The 16,357-nt window shown below is 47.1% G+C and overlaps 1 protein-coding gene across 5 annotated transcripts in view; it reads left to right on the plus strand.

The window, feature by feature from the left end:
* The first annotated feature begins 8,077 nt into the window (after positions 1–8,077).
* Positions 8,078–16,357, plus strand: part of LOC139796858 (nesprin-2-like) — a 178,812-nt gene continuing 170,532 nt past the window's right edge. For all 5 annotated transcript variants that reach the window (XM_071745335.1, XM_071745336.1, XM_071745337.1 and 2 more), the window contains exon 1: positions 8,078–8,204. The gene's annotated coding sequence lies outside the window, so the exon portion shown is untranslated. The remainder of the gene's footprint in view (positions 8,205–16,357) is intronic.

Below are 16,357 nucleotides of genomic sequence, written 5' to 3' on the forward strand. Positions count from 1 at the left end.
TTGGTTAAAGGCCTGCCCTGCTGCTGCACAAAGTGTTTGGCAGCCCATGGATCCTCGTGGTAGGTTTAAGGGAGAGGATATGTCTCCCAATGCTGTTTTTAAAATAGACCAATGTGTAAATGAAAGAGAAATTTAAGGACTCTGGACAATGCAGGACAGCAAACGTTTCTCAAATCGTGGGAGCTGACCCCTTATATATATATAAATTGTAACATTGACAGTTTACTAAATATATCTGGAATGCCAAAACAAAAAGCACTCAATACCAAAACAAGAGGTCACTGCAGTCTCTTTTCCATGGGACACTTCCTGATCTGCAAGAGATTTTCACCACAAGGACTGAAAGATGAAGCAGAGATATAAATTGTATGTGAGAGTCTGGCAGACAGATGGATTTCCATGTTGGCAAATGCTATCAGTTGTGCCTTGGAGGGGCAGGGCCATGTCTGGGTACAGTCCCTGCCTTTTCCCTGTGACCAAAGTCACAGTCAGCCAGAAAATCTTACACTGAAGACAACGGCAACATTATACAGGTAAGGACTGGATGAGACTTTCAAGACAGAGATCAGGATAAATTGGAAAATAATAAAGGTAGTGAAAATTTAATAAAAGTTGTATCTCTTCCCTGGAAGTACATTTAATATATAATCTGCTTTTCAGGCTCCTTCATAAATGCACATAATTCTTCATATTTATTTGAAATATGTATTCAGCTTGGGTGTTTTTCTTCTGACAGCTCGGTGCAGTTACACTGTTAATAATAATAACAATTATTTAGTGGTATTTACACTGTGATCCTGCTAAGAGATCTGAGCCATGCTGTAAGACTACAGAAAACTGGAAGCAAAATACCTTCCCAGCCCAAGAGCTGAAATCCAGTCATAAATGTTAGAGTAAAAAAGAACCCTTTCTAGCCTTTTGTATGAAAATGTCAGCTTAAGGGAGTCAGGAGCCAACATCCAGCTGAAATTGTTAGAAACCATAAATCTGATTCTCTCAGTCCTTGTAAATCTCAGCCAACTCATCAGTGAAGAAATAATCATTTGAGAGGGATTCCTAAACATCCCCTTGCACAGGTCTCATTGCAAGTCAGAGCAGTACACAGAGTAGGGCAGTATCCAGGCAGGCTCATGTTTGCCTGAGCTTAATCCCCTTGCAGACAAAATCCTGAACTTGAATGCATGGAAAATTGCTGTTGCTAATCTTATTTTGCAGAAAAAAAATAATGTACTTCAACCAGCATCTGGCAAGGTACAAGCTTTTAGCTTCTGACTTAGAGGAAATCTTGCATGTATATACACATAACTGTCTGGTAAAGTTTCTGGAATTCCATTTTTTTTCCTTTAAAATTTTCAAGATGCAATAGCAACCTGAATTCCCCTCTTCTGTGTTATGTACCACTGCACAGTATTAGCAGGGCAGTAGACATTTCATAGGCCATAAAACCAGAATGGGCTTAATCCTCTTCTCACACTAGATTTACATTTGTGTGACTGTTAGTAAAGTTGGCACTAAAGATGTTGACAGAGCTGAGGGCTGGCTGGGGCCCAAGGGCACTGATTTTTAAAGGTGGTGACTGGGATTACTAAATCCTGCTTCCAAAGAAGCCTTAGCCCCACTTCCTTCTCTCAAGAGCTTTTTTTGTTCTCCTTTGAACCAGGGTTGAAAATGGGCTGCAGCCACCCAAGACATGTAGTTGTTGGCAGTGGAAGCAGAGGCAAATCCAGCTGCTGCCATCTGAGAGCTGCCCCTGGGTGCTCTTCCCTAAAGCTGTGCAAGACAGCTTAGGTTGGACACTAGAAAGAATTTCTTTATGGAGAGGGTGATCAGACATTGGAATGGGCTGCCCCGGGAAGTGGTGGATTCTCCAACCCTGGAGATATTTAAAAAGAGACTGGATGTGGCACTCAGTGCCATGGTCTGGTAACTGCAGCAGTAGTGGATCAAGGGTTGGACTTGATGATCTCTGAGGTCCCTTCCAACCCAGCCAATTCTATGATTCTATGATTCTAAGAAGAGTGATTGGTTCAGGATGAGCAAGAGACAAGCACTGACATTTCTACAGTCTTCAGCCCACGTGTGTCCAAGAATTATCAAAACCTGCAGAAAAGGCTTTGTCCTGGAGGTGGCAAGGCCATCAAGAGGTTGAAACAGTCACTGCTCAAAGTGAAACTACCATAGGTCTTTGCCTAAACCTCAGAGAAAGGGCTTCAGGGCTGAGAGGAGGCCACCAAACACAAAAAAAAATATAAACCCTTGGGTGCCTACTGCTGATGTACAAGCACCTGGAGGTTGCAGATGGGCTGTTGGAACAATTTTGTGAAGAAGCTGCTTGCCCAGTCATTGTTATTTCATTGTGTGTCCTGGAGGTTTCTGAATTCAGACCTAGCATTTGACCACCACTACACAGTTTTCTCCAGCTTCTGCTGTGGTTGGATGAATACAGTGTTTCTTGGCAGGTTTCTCTCACCGAGTTCCTGAAAAATAAAGCTGCAACTGAGATGTCAAACTGCTGGTGGGATGCAATGTGCTTGGGAGCCACCAGCCAACCTTAAATCATGAGGGTAAAGCTGGCAAGACCAGTGTGGTCTCAATTGCAGGCTCACTACAGTGCTCTTACACAGCAGTACAAATGCTGCAGCAGTGGCTTCTAAGGATTGAAGAGGGAATGTTTTTTATTAGACTGACTACCATAAATGAAAACAAGTGGACAAGCTTTTGGGTTTAAGATAACGAGATTCTAAGTGCAAAACCTTGCCTGAGTTTACTGATAAGACCGGGTCAAGGTCTTACGGTCTGCTAAAGTTCTGCAAGACCTTGACTGGATCTTATCAGGAGTCTAATAGACTCCTAAACCACAGCCTGCTAAGCATACTAAGCCCATCAGGAATGCAATGCTTCAACTGGGTCCCAAAAAGGCACTTAAGTACCTGAAGCAGGACTTGGACAGGTCAGAAGTACTTCAATAAAAACCTGTGATCCAGGAGACTTCACTGAGCTGGTATTGAAGACAGTGCCCAGTTTCAACTATTAATTTTCAGGGTGGAACCTGAGGTTATGTCTCTCTGGGTAACAAAACACACCTCACCTGTAACTAAGAAGCTGGGGCACTTTGGGAGGTGTGAAAATGTAAACTGAAGACATTTATTAATGCATACTGCTTGCATTATAAACAGAGCAAAATAAGCCCTGCCCAGTTCAGAATGCAGGTGCCTGTCCTCAGGAGACTAACCTGGCCTGTCCCTCTGTATGAGTGGAGCCCAGTGCTCCTCCTATGAAAATATTTGGGAGTTCACACTAAACTGCATGTCCACCATTGGTGGACGTGAAACAACCTCCCTCCTGCAATGCTGTGTAGGAAGATGTAAGTGCAGAGTGCAGGCTCCTGGCTGCTGCTGTAAGGTTCAGACATCAGGTCGTAATTGCAGAAGTCTCTAGTTTGTCCTTCCTTTAGCCAGGAACCATAGTGCACAGGCAAAATCAGTTAAAAGGGAACTGAATAAAAGGTGAGGATATTTACTTTGAGGAGTTTAGATTTACTAATTATGAACCTATTCCAGTATATTTGCTAGTTATTAACCTATTTTTCTCTTTTTGAGCTGTGCCTCTCTGTCCTTAAATTAGCTCGTGACCTAACAAAGCCTTTTAAGCATCTGCAGCTTCAAATATTTAAGTGTTTCCACTGACTTCAGCAGGAACAGTCAGGTGTTAAAGGAAGTGTCCATGCCTAAGTGATTTACTGGATTGCTGTCTTACACACTGGGGACACTGTCATACATAATGCTTAGATTAAACAGGAGGGGAAAAGGGAGCATTTCTAACATGATTACAGTCAGATTTCCTTTTATGTTTTGCAGAGAACAGTGTGCAAATGCTGCACGTGCCTACATGGATTCAACCTTTCTTTCCTCTTTTTTGATCTTCCTAGTTCTGACAGTCAAGTTGCCTGTGATTACAGGAGAGAAGCTCTCCCCAGGGCATTGGGCCAAAGGCATTTTTTGAAGGGGTGTTGTGGATTTAAGCAACCCCCTGCTCTGCTTCTGGCTACACTTCCCCATACTTTCTCCAATTGCACCTGAGTGGAAATGAGGTGAATCGTGCCTGGGAACTGAGCCAGGGTGAAAATGACTGGAATGGGGAAAGTGCTGCATTTTAAGAGTATCCTGGTCTGGTTGACAACACAACTGCAATGGAGGGAGGGTAACCCAACTGCTCTATTGAAGTGCTGCCAGCAAATATGATGCCTGCAAAACTGTAGCCTTATTTCCTTGTTGTTGGTGTGCCAGTAGGAAGGTAGGAAAGCCCAAAGGTGAGTTTCTGCTCTCACTCCACATTCCCCTTTCCCAATCCTTCAGTCTCCTGTGAGGGATGGGGCGAGCAGAGAGTAGCTGAGCATGGAGGCTGAGGTTTCTGGAGCAGTGCTTGTCCCTTCTTTTCCTGCTGTATCATTCTATTCCAAACTCCAGCTTGTGCTGTGTGTTCCATGTCAATGCTGGATCCTTCTGCTCACTCAGCTGTGGTGACATACCTCCTTGTGTGTCCATACCCAAATCAAATCCTGGGAGCAATCCAGCTGCAAGCAAAGTATTCTTCTACATAATTTTGACCTGGCTCCCAACTCCAGTGCACACACTGTGCCAGCACTGCACAGAGGGTTGCACACAGGGGAAAGAGAAAGGTCACCAGGCCAAAGGTTTATTCTGCATACTTCAGAGCAAACACGACTTGGAGTACCCAAACAAACTTAGTTTACACAGCCATCATTATCCTTCAAAGTTAACACTTTATCCAGCAGACTTTGGGAATTTGATCTCCCTCTAATGCTGGAATCTAGCTGTGCAAGTTCTGCATCATAGAAGTGATGCCCTACCATGAAGCCGATGACATTCACCCAGGTGGGACCCACAAATGTGAAATACTTTAATGGCTTGTACAAGAGACATCCTGCAGCTCCCAGCTCTGTGAGTTTGCTGTTCAGAGTGGTGTGGGAAGGCTGGGACAAGACACACTGCTGAGCTGACCATAGAGGGGTTCAGAAGGCACATGAGATTTGTTAGCTCACCTCACCTCTGCTGCAGCTACCTTCACTATTGTCAGCTGCAGCCTGCAGTGCTGTTCTGCAGCTCTTTTCCCCAGTGCCCTGTGCATCTGCTCATGCAGCTCATTTTGGAGACAGGCAGTGGGTGAGAGCCCTGCTCTCTGCTTTCAGCCATTACTCACTTCTCCAAAGGCTGACTGGTAGTAGCCACTTGGTAGCCTTTCTGACAGCATCCATTTACTTGCCAAAGCAAGGCAAGTAAATCCCTGAGCACAGGGATTCAGGAGTTCCTAACTAGAAGAGCTGTGCATAAAGAGAAAGATAATTGCTTCACTTCAGGGTGTTGAGATGTAAGGTTTGGTTACAAAGTGGTGTATATGACTCAATTTTACCATTGTGTCCTGCCCCATTTTTTATGGTGTTACTGTTTAATTGCTTACATTATGCCTGTCCAATAATGTAATTTAGCATTAATAATACTTAGTGTCATGTCTTCAAGGTGCTTTATGAGCTAGTTATGAAATGCATAATTTAAGTGAAAACAAGCACCTTGGGCTGGGATCTGTGCTTGTGTTTGGTAAAGCCTGGCAGGTGCCTGCAGTGCTGTACACACTGGGCTGAGGAGCTGCAGGATTCACAGCCAACAGCAAGAAAGCTGAGCAATTATGTGGGGTGAAGTTCTCCAAGGTACAAAAGGTCAAGACTCCATGAGACCTTTGCTGCTGAACTTGATGGCATATGGAGGAGTCTTGAAGTGATCAAGAGGGGATTTGAAATAAACCAAATAACAGAGATTGGTTTTGATATTGTATCTTGAGCAATATTGGACCCTGAGCCACCTGGTCTGGTGGGAGGTGTCCCTGTCCATGTAGAGGGGTTGTAACTAGATGATCTTTAAGCTTTATTCTAACAGAAGCTATTCTGTGATTCTATGACCTCCTTCTCTCCTTCCTTAAACACAAGATTGATGTGTGGCAGTCAAAAGTAGTAAATCAGTCAGAAGTTAGGAAACTACAGCACAGCCCGAATGCATCCCTTTGCCTTCACCTGTGTCTGTGGAGGGTCAAAGACACTATACTATTATTAATTCTCAAAAAAACTAGTAAAGAACTGTACAAGAAGTACTCATGTTGATATGTTTCAAGTACAGAGCATGAATCAGAGCAGGTGTTTGCCAAGGCAGGGCAGTCAAGTTGTAACCAGCTTTGATTGATGCTTCTGAAAGTCAGTGTTCTTGGACTCTGGCTGAAACAAAAAGGTACAGGGGTTTACTTTCACCTGGAAAAGAAAAAAATCCTTATAAAAAAATCAGGGCTCCAAATATGGCAGAACTTCTTTAGACACATCTGTGGGTATACAGAGAAGCTAGACTAGGTAGGTACATTTGGCTTTCTAGCCTTCAAATACAGGACCTCAATTGCTTCCACTTTTTAAAGTTTGTTGATATTTTATCAGCACAGATTGAGGAGCAGCTCAATGTATCGGCACTGACAGGAAGTGGCTTTTGGAAAGTTACATCAGAACTAGGAAGATCAAAAAAGTTACTTTGTATATGGCTGACTTCTGGGTGTGTAAAGCAAATCTCCATCTCAATATTTATATCTTCTCCCTTTATGAAGTAGAAGGCCAAAGCTACCCAGTATCAAATAGAAAAAAGTCTAAGAAAACCCTTCCTCTCCCCCCTTCAAACAGAAGCTCCTCTGAAGTACTAAAACCCCCCAGTTTGCTCCATTTTCAAAAAACTGACCCCCATTTACCCTTCCAGACATCTGTCTGGGTAAGGCCAGGTGATCATATCCCAGGAGATGGGGAAGGAGCCTGCACTTGTAAGAGTGGAAGGCAACTGCTTCCTGGGATCTGTGTGTACAGCAAAGGGAGCTGAGCTGGGAGAGGGCTATGAAGTCTGTAAGAACTGGAGAGGCCTCCAATTTTTGCCCTTTTTATTCCTGATTTTCTAAATTCAATTTGGGGATGCTGCCAACTTGTAGCAACACAAAAGCATTTTATGTCTTTGATCTATCACTTCTGATCCCAAATCTTCCCGGACAAGGAAACAGTTCTTATTGACACATGGGTTTTCTGGCTTGCTTCCAGCACACCCCTTTACCAAAGCACAGACACAGAATGTGTCTTGCCTTGCCTGGCTGCTTCCACGGGTGGGATGAGCAGCTCTGTCTCAGTGCTGGGAGGGAAAACACTGGGAAACCTGAAGCACAAAAACCAAGCCTGGTGAGGACAGGAGTGTGTGGAGAGCTGGTGACTGTCCCCTTGCTCTCGCTGGGGCATCCCATGACAGACACACAGGTGTGGGGCTCCCTGGGGTGTTCTGGCAGGGAACTGGCATCCTTGGGTGGCAGGTGTGGGAGTTATGGACTCAGGTGGTTTGGGTTGGAAGGCACCTTAAAGATTGTCTAGTTCCAAGCCCCTGCCGTGGGCAGGGACACCTCCCACCAGACCAGGTTGCTCCAAGCCCCATCCAACCTGGCCTTGAACACTTCCAGGGATGGGGCAGCCACAGCTTCTCTGGGGGAACCTGTGCCTGTGCCTCACCACCCTCTCAGGAAACATTTCCTTCCAAATGCCTAATCTAAATCTCGCCTCTTCCAGTTTGAAACAGTTTCCTCTCATCCTGTCGCTACAAAAAGTCCCTCTCCAGCTTTCCTCTATCCCATTCAAGTACTGGAAGGTTTTATAAGGTCTCCCCGGAGCTTTCTCTTCTCCAGGCTGGACAACACCAACTCTCTCAGCCTGTCCCCACAGGAGGGGTCCTCCAGCCCCCCGATCATCTCCGTGGCTTCCTCTGGGTGCAAAGCGACTGCAGCTCCCTGCCCGCAGCTCCCTGCCCCGGGCTGACACCAGACGCGTCTGCGGAGATCGGAGACCGCCCCAGGGAGCCCCCCCAGCCCCGGCACGCTGGGCCCTCCCGCCGCGGCGAGCGGAGGCGGAGCGCCGGCCGGGTCGGGCCGGGCCGGGCCGGGCTGGGCTGCGGGGGCCGCGTCCGCGCCGCCTTCCCGCCCGCTGGCGGGGATCGCTCTCGCTCGCTCGCTCGCTGGCAGCGGCCGGGGCGGGGAGCGGTCGGTCCCTCCTCCTCCTCCTTCTCCTCCTCCGCCCGCCCTCGCCGCCGCCACCCGCGCCCGCCGCCGCCGATGCCGGGACTGCGTCCGCGGTGAGTCTGCCCCGCCGGAGCCGCCCGCGGGAAGTTGCGGCGCGGCCCGGCTCAGCCTTTGTGCGGGGAGCGGCGGCTCTGCCCGACCCGGCCCCGCTCCCCACCGCCGCGGCGGTACCTGCCGCTCTTTGTTCCCGTCCGCCTTTGTTCCCTCGGTGCCGGCTTCACCTTCGGCACCGCCCGCGTCCCCCCCCTCGCCCCCTCCTCCCCGCGGGACGCCGCTGAACAGGGAGCGCGGGGAGACCCCGCTGCCGGAGCGGCTTTCTCCCCCTCTCTCCCAGCCCTTTCGCCGCGGAAAAGAGGAAAAACAAGTGCGGGGCAGCGGCGGGAGTTGGCTCGGGAGAGCGGGGGGAGCGCGGCGGGGCAGGGCCGGCGGCGGGAGCCGGGTCTTGTGTGAGCTCCCGCCTCCGACGGGCCCTGCCCGCCCTCCCGGAGCGATGTCCGCCCCTCCCGCGGCGGTGTCCGCCCGGCAGCTCCGCCGGCAGAGTTTTCCCGACTGAAAGCCGGAGTCGGCGTCTTCTGAGGCGGAGGGGAGTGAGCCCTGGAGAGGGGTCGTGCAGGTAGACGGCGCTTCCTTGCTCCCCTGCGCCTGGCATGGTTATCACTTTTGAAGGCGTTATCTCTTGGGTTGTGTATTTGGAAAGTGGCGGCGGATACTTCATCCAGGCAAAGTTCTCAAGAGTAAGAAAAGGAGTAGCTGCTTCCCTGCGAAGTACAGGCAGGTACAGGCATTGCTTCAGTCGCTGTCTCACCAATGCCAGGTCGCTCTGCTGCCCTAGGTTGCCTGCCTAGGTTTGTGCTTGCTGTTCTTCCCACTGCACTTCGGCACCTTTCTCTTCCCCGCCTTGCGTGCCATCCTCCCTCCTGCCTTCCTCCCCTCCCATCTTTCAAGGACTCCTGGAAGCCTCCTGCTTCCTCTCGGAGCAGTTACTGCGGATCTGTGTTACTGTGGCCCATGGGATGCGACACGTGGGGCATCTGTAAGTTGTGTCAGGTGCTGTGTGTCTGTGGATTTCAGAGGAAGCTCCCTGTCCTCCTTTCACCTCAGTCCTCTCCCTGCTTCCCCTCAAAATGGGGTCATTTTTCTGCCTTCATTTTTTCCCTGAGATCTGCTGGAGGAACTGGGAGGTGGAGCAGGTGCTCTATAATAAGCTCCTAGGCTTATTCAAAGTGTGCAGAGAAAAAACTTTGAGCAGATTTGTTTGAGGGTTTCTGAAAACCTCCTTATGACCAGTGACTGTGTTCTTCCTATCTATGCTTCCCTCTTTCAGGGAATGTCCCCTCATTCCTCTTTCAGGGAATGCCCAATGTCCCCTCTTTCCATCATTCATTCCCACGTTATCCTCCCTCTCAGCTTTTGGCGCATTCTCCTGTCACAGGACAGACAGACAAAGATGTAAGTGCCACGTGCTGGCTCTTGGCTGGTTATTGCAACTCTTGGCCAAGCCAACACAACTGCAGCTCGGCGGGCATGTCTGTTTATACCTCTGTTTGAAATGCAATACCTGCAGGAGGGACACACGTGGCCTCTGGCGCCTGGTTAGATGAGTCACGGGCTTCAGCCACTTCTGGGGTGGTTTTATAGCTCCGAGGAGCTCGGTGGTGGTGGCTGTGAACGCTGTCCACAACACGAGTATCCACCACCCCACAGGCACATGCACAGCCACCTCATGCTGAAATCAGGGCAGCCTAAATAATTGATTTCCAAGGCAGAAGAAGGGACGTCATAGCAGGAGGGGAATGGGGTTGTGTGGAGTGAGCGTGCAGTGGCAGGGGAGCAGTGGCCCTGGCGTCTGCCAGCAAGGGTGGTGGGGACAAGTTGAAGCAGAGAGGGATGGGCAGGGACACGCAGGGTGGTGAAAAATCAGTGGTGACAGCCATAAACCTATTAACCTGTACTGATGGGTACAGCGGCGATTTTTGAGCTTCCCTGGTGCAGGATGCTCTGCAAATACAAATTCACAAGTGTATAAATTATGTTCTTCCCTTCTTCATAACGAAGGGTAGTAAATGATAATTGCCTTTTTACTCTAGGTATCTTTAAAAACATATCAAAGTCCCTTTATTTAAACAGTATTTAATATTTATTTAAACAGTATTTAATACAGGAAACTGTATTTTAAGTGCCCCTGATACTATACCTTATTAAGAATTGAGCATGATGGTTTAAGAGGGGCAAAGAAACTTCTTTTTTTCTTCAGCAGAAACTGATCAAAAGTTCATTAAAATAATCAAGAGCTTTGTTGGTGTCAGTAGCACTCGGCTGGTCTCGGTGCACTAGCTATTTTTTATTTATTTGTCAGGCAAAGATTTTAAGCATAGACACAATGAAGTAATTCAAGAAGTGGCATGCATTACTGGCTAATGATCTAATAGGTTGAAAATGCTTTATCTCCCTAGTCATTAATTTTAAGTTTTGTGATGTAAGGGAAAGTAACAAAAGAAAAAAAAAACCTCACTACTATTACAAACTCCTTTGCAGTTTTTATCTATGAGTTTTATGTTATTTCTTCTGATAGGTCTTTGGGGAAAGTTGCTTCCTGTTTCATGAGAAAAATGCCTTGTTTCAGGGGGAAAAATGGGCCAGTTTAACCATTTTACTGAGTTCATTATATGCATTGTAAACCCCCTTTACTAGTAATTAATTCCATAAACAGTGAGTTCAGCTCTGCTCCGTTTCCTCGCCATCTGACTGTAGGAATGAATTAAAGAAAAATTCCCAAAGAGAGCATGAAGAAGCACAGCTTGGAAGATCAGGTATAAAGAGCCTTATTCATTTTGGTTTATCTGTAGTACAGGGATATGCCCTTACTCCATGAATCATCTCCTGACATCTGTTTGCTGCGCTGTTTTCTTAGCAACTGTGGCTCTGTTTTAGATGTGGACTCTCAATGGCTGGGTTTGTACGGAGAGATGCAAGAGGCAATCCAAATGCTTCCTAGCACAGCTATGCCTTTCAGCCCATTTACCCAATTTCTTTTCTTCCCTGGGGCACAATAAATACTGGCTTTAAAAGTCTACCAGCTGAGGTGCTTATTCTGTGCATGTGCAGAGAGATGTTTATCTCTTGCCTTACCACAACTGAAGAGTTTCCCCAAGATGATCTGGCAGTGTGGGAGAGCACCTATCAGGTTGTGATGTGCTGTGTTGTTTCTCATCTTGAAAGAATGAGCCATGTGTGCCTCCATGCTTGCCCTGGCTTTCCTGCTGTTTATTTTGAAATGCTGTGACTTTTAGATGTGGGAGAGGATGTAGTTGGAGGAGCCTGTTGAAGTAGACCCAGTTCTAGGGGGTGGTGGTATGGACCCACTCCTAGCAACGTGCCTGTTAGAACAAGTGGTGGGATTAGGGGGTGGGATTATACCTGTGGAGTGTGCAGCTCCATATGAGTAACACTTCAGGACTGGATCCATAAGCTGTGATTAAAGGGAAGGTGACATTTCATACACCTCTCACCTAAACTTGCTTTGCTTGAATTTCATCCTTGGCCAGTGTGGGTGGAAGACTCCTGTAAGTAAGACAGAGGTGGCCATGTAACCACTAGGAGATCAGGTTGATTTGATTTTTTCCAGCTGTGTTCTGTGGAAGGGATCAAGACCTGACTTGGGTCTGGGAGAGCCTTTTGCATCATCTCTTGTGGGTGACTTTGTCTGGATTCTAAACATATGTCTGGGAGTACAAGTGGTATATTCATTCTAAGGGACAAATTATGTTTACCTTGCCTACTCCACTGCCTACGTGCATCTTCCCCTGGAGGAGCAGGGGATCATACCTGCAGTAGCAGATGCAACTACTGGACTATCAGTCAAAAAAATATGGTTCCTGGTACCCCACAGGACATGGATTAGACTGCTTTACCCTTCCTGGAGTGACTTGCATCCCATGGAGCATGAAGGGTGTCAGCAGCAGGTAGTCATTGTGAAGGGTGAAGATATTTTGGCTTGAGTTAATGCTGAGAGGGCAGAAAGCATCTGATGTCCAGAGCATTTTGTCTACAAATGGATTTCAGAGTGGAGGTGAGAAGGCTAAACACATCTCTGAATATGGGCCAGCTTCCTGCGACCTTCATGGATCACACATAAGTCCTGGATTTAGTGAGGATACCAAGAAGACATCCTCTATAGATCACCTAAATCACAGTGCTGACAGCAGGAGGTGAAGCAAGGTGCTTCTATGGAGATTCCAAAGGAACAGGAGAGGGGCAGAAGTGGGGAAAACACTTCTGTTTAGCTCTTGTGTGTTCTGCACACACAAGAAAAGAGCATAAAGTTGTGCCTGGGAAAGGGCTAGTACAGAACAGGCTGTTATCTCCCCACATGAAAGGAAATGGGGCAGAGTTTTGACTCTGGGCTTAACTTCAGTCTCTAGTAGAGAGGCATGTTTGCTTTCTAACCCTCCTGCAGCCTGCTGATAGCTCCCAACACAATTCAGCTGCACAGATTGTCTCAAGAGTTTTTTAAGGAGTTGCTGATGCTGATACAAGTACTGTTTGTGGCCAGGGATGGTGAAGGAGAGAAAAGAATTATATTGGTTATTTGAGCTTCACAACTCAGGCTGCTAGTTCTATTAAAGGAAGTGACAATTAGGGAGAAAACAAAGCACTTGTAATCACTTACATGGAAGTGTAGGGAGGAGGCAGAAATGTGGGTTCTATTGGAACAAACTTAGCATTCTGAATCTTTTGGCCTGTCAGTTGCCAGGAAAAAGACAGGATGTTGGAGAATGATGGAGTGAAAGGGCAAGGTGGAGAGGGGAATGAGTAATCTGCTCATGTATGCATGTATGCACCTCATGAGAACATGCTTTGTGGTCTGTGGCAAATGGTCTGTGTACAGCTGGCCATGGTGCAGTTGTAAAGACACTTCAGAACACTTCAGCGTTTGGTTCAGTTTGTATTACTGATACTTCTATGTTGGATTGCTTTTTGTTGTTAATAACCACCTACATGATGCAGGGAGAGGAACGAAAGCTGACCCACAAGCAGCACGTCCTGCTTCTTGGAGGCTCTCATATGGTGAGCAATGGTGGAGCTTTGCTGGTCAGAATATTTAGTGAAAACTTCAAGTTAAATGACTGAACAAAGCACTTACAGCCAAGCCAGGCCCCCTTGGTGAAGGTGGTTGCATATTGTCTAATTACAAGATGTTGATGAGGGAGGGAGGCAGAGAACGCATGCGCAATGTGTGTGTGGTAGAGATGCTCTTTCTCACTGAAGTGTAAGCCCAGGAGTGTGTTTCTTTGCTTACTGCTTTTTGCACATCTTAAAAGGCTGCTGAGCTACATCATTAACTACATGGGAGACTGTTCTCCAGATTCCTTTCGTAGTCACTAGAGAGGAGCAAACACTTTTGGACCGTGATTCATCCACACTGAATTGGACATCTAAAAATACATCGGACAAACTGCCCTAAAAGTGCCTGTTTCTGTCCATTGTTTCTGCAGAGTTCAAACAATGAAAGCCCATGGAGGCATCTTCCTTGTAGCTGTTCAGTGTCAGGAGACCTGAATCTGGGCCAACGTGTCCAATATCCCAGCAGAGATTCACAGGAGGCCCCTGGTGCCCTTGTTTGCACCAGGCTTGGTGTCTGTGTGGGCTGTGCAGTGTAAGGCTGTGTGCATGATGGGCTTTACCTGAGACTGGAGAGAAGGCAGTCCAGTTCAAAGCCATCCTCCTCCCCTGGTCAGTCATTGGATTCAGAAAAGCACTGGGCTGGACCCACAGCACCAGTCTTCTGTTATAAATAAGAGGCAGAAGGGGATTTGCAGGGTGGCTTTTGCAAGGCTGCACATCAGGTTAGTGGCAGGGGGGGAAGCAATGAGGGTGACTGAAGCTCCCAGAGGTGTGCTCCTTCCCTTGCCCCAGCTCCTTGCAGCTGCCTTGTGATCTGCTGCTCTCCCTGGGATGAGCCTGACTGCCCAGCACTTGCTGGTGGACCTCACCTGGTAGGTACTGATTTCCTTTTTGTGAAAACTTTTTGCAAAATTAATAATAGGCTGTTACTCATCCTCCCTTCCCTGTCTTTTCTCTGCCAAAAATCCATAGTTCTGGTACATAATGGAATTATTGTGTTTCCACTGGGCTGGTGTGAATGGTAGGTCTTTTCCAGCCATGACAGTTCTGTGATTGTGTGATTGTGTGTTTGCTCTCAGTCAGCAGCAAACTGCTAGACCTTGAAGGAGTAAATGTGCTCTGCTTCAGGCTCACAGAGACCCAAGGCAGCATGCATGATTATTCAGTGGTGTGCAGATAATGTGCAGAAACTCTTTAATGTGATGTATCTAAAACTTGCATCGTGCACCTTAATGGGAAGCTCAGGGAGCTTTGGAGCTGCACAGGGAGCTGTGACCTGGTCTGCTCTGAAGTGCTGATGCTGCCGCTGTGTTATTTAACACAGAAATAAAAATCATCAGCTCTTTTGGAAAAAGCCTCACTTATCTGAATGGGTAAACCAGGTAGGTTAAAGGATAAAATTCCTCCTGTACAGTGAGCCAGTATACAGCAGAAAGATTTCCTTTGCTAAATGAGCTGAGGGGGAGAATTTGAAGCAATCTGCTTGTATAGCAGAGATATGAAGTACAGGCAACTACCAAGTGTTAAATGGATCCTGTGCACTTCTGATTTTAGACAAATACCAGAGCATTTGTCTATCTTTTTTGATATGTGAGAAAGAATACGATAAAAAGGGAAATAGAAAAAACACATTGTGTGAGCTGGGATTTGATTCTGTTTGAAGTTCTGCTTAGGTCTGGTGGTGAACGCCCAAGAGGTGAAACTAATTGCAATTCGATCCCAGAGAGAACAGCTGGGAAGAGGAGGGCAAGAGCAAGCTATTAAATAAGAGTTGGGAGAAAAGCCAGTCTCCAAAAACAAACATTGAAGATCAATTCAAGGTATTTCCTTGTATTGTCATTCTGCTTCATCAACCACTTGTACTGTAACATGTGGTATCACCATTAGTGGACTGACAGGTTTAGGGTTGTTTGTTTTTTTTTTTTTAAAGAAAAAAAAAAACCTGCCTGATACATTGTTTGCAGAGTTGTTTCTTATGCAGAACTGGGAGGGATGTTAGTGATGAAATACCCCTGGGATGGGGAAAGTGGAGCTTGTTATTGTAAGAAGGAAGTAACAGCAGAGCTGACTTAGTTTCGGAGGAGTGAAAAACCTGAATTTTCTTCCTGGGTATGTTAGCAGGGCACCTCAGTAGTTCTTGAGGGGGAGGAAGCAGGCACTTGTGCAACGTAGGTGTGAGCAAACTGTTCCTGCAGAGCAGTTGTGCCTTACTAGGTCTGTAGGTAGACTTGGAATGGCTTTACAGCCATGTGAGTGAAAGCTTCACCTTTGGAAAGCTTGGAGGTGACTTTGAAAGTGTTTCTTCTTTCAAAGCTTCTCCAAAAAACCCAGCGCAGGCATTTACTGTACCAAAAGCCAGTACGTGGACTGTAAGGAAATTGAAGCATATCCTGTTCCAAGGGCAGTCACACGCCATCTCCTTGCTGGAGTTTCGTTCTGGACGGTGACTCCGAGCAGAACGTCTCAGCAGACTGTACAGAAGATGCCTGAGTGGGCTGGAGCTGGCCCGGGTGGCCAGATGTGGCTCGTGGCTTACCCCAGGGGTTTGGCCCTGGCCTCACCCTGGCTGCCCAGCCCAGCAGGGAACGGATCTGCAGCTCCCTTTACTCAACGCGCCTACTCTGTTGCTTGACTGAACTTGCCTATAAGTACCTTTTGCGTCAGTAATATCACTGCCAGTCAGTGAGGGAGATGCTCACGGGCATTTGTCCTGTTCTGTCTCCACTGGCAGAAGTCCTGATCCTCAAAGAAAGCAGCCTGGTCAGGTCTGTGATTCAGGCACTGATGAGGAGACCCTGGCCCCTCAGAGAAGGAGGATGCCTGATATAAGTAAGGCATCATTTACTCTGAGCTATTTCTGATTTGGAGTCCTTGGCTATTGCATCTCTTTTGTTTGGTTTGGTTTGTTTGGGTTTTTTTGTGTGTGTGTATAGTGAGAACAGTTTATTCTAGCAGGTTAGTGTGTAGTTCTTTCTCTTGGGTTGTCTGTGTGTAGTTTGGCTGTTGGGTCTTCTCTGGCAACAGTGTTGTTAAGAATAACAATGTTTGGCCTGGTTTTCACTGCACACAAAAAGCTACTCTA

This window comes from Heliangelus exortis, chromosome 5, assembly GCF_036169615.1.
Source record: "Heliangelus exortis chromosome 5, bHelExo1.hap1, whole genome shotgun sequence".
Taxonomy (NCBI): Eukaryota; Metazoa; Chordata; class Aves; order Apodiformes; family Trochilidae; genus Heliangelus; species Heliangelus exortis.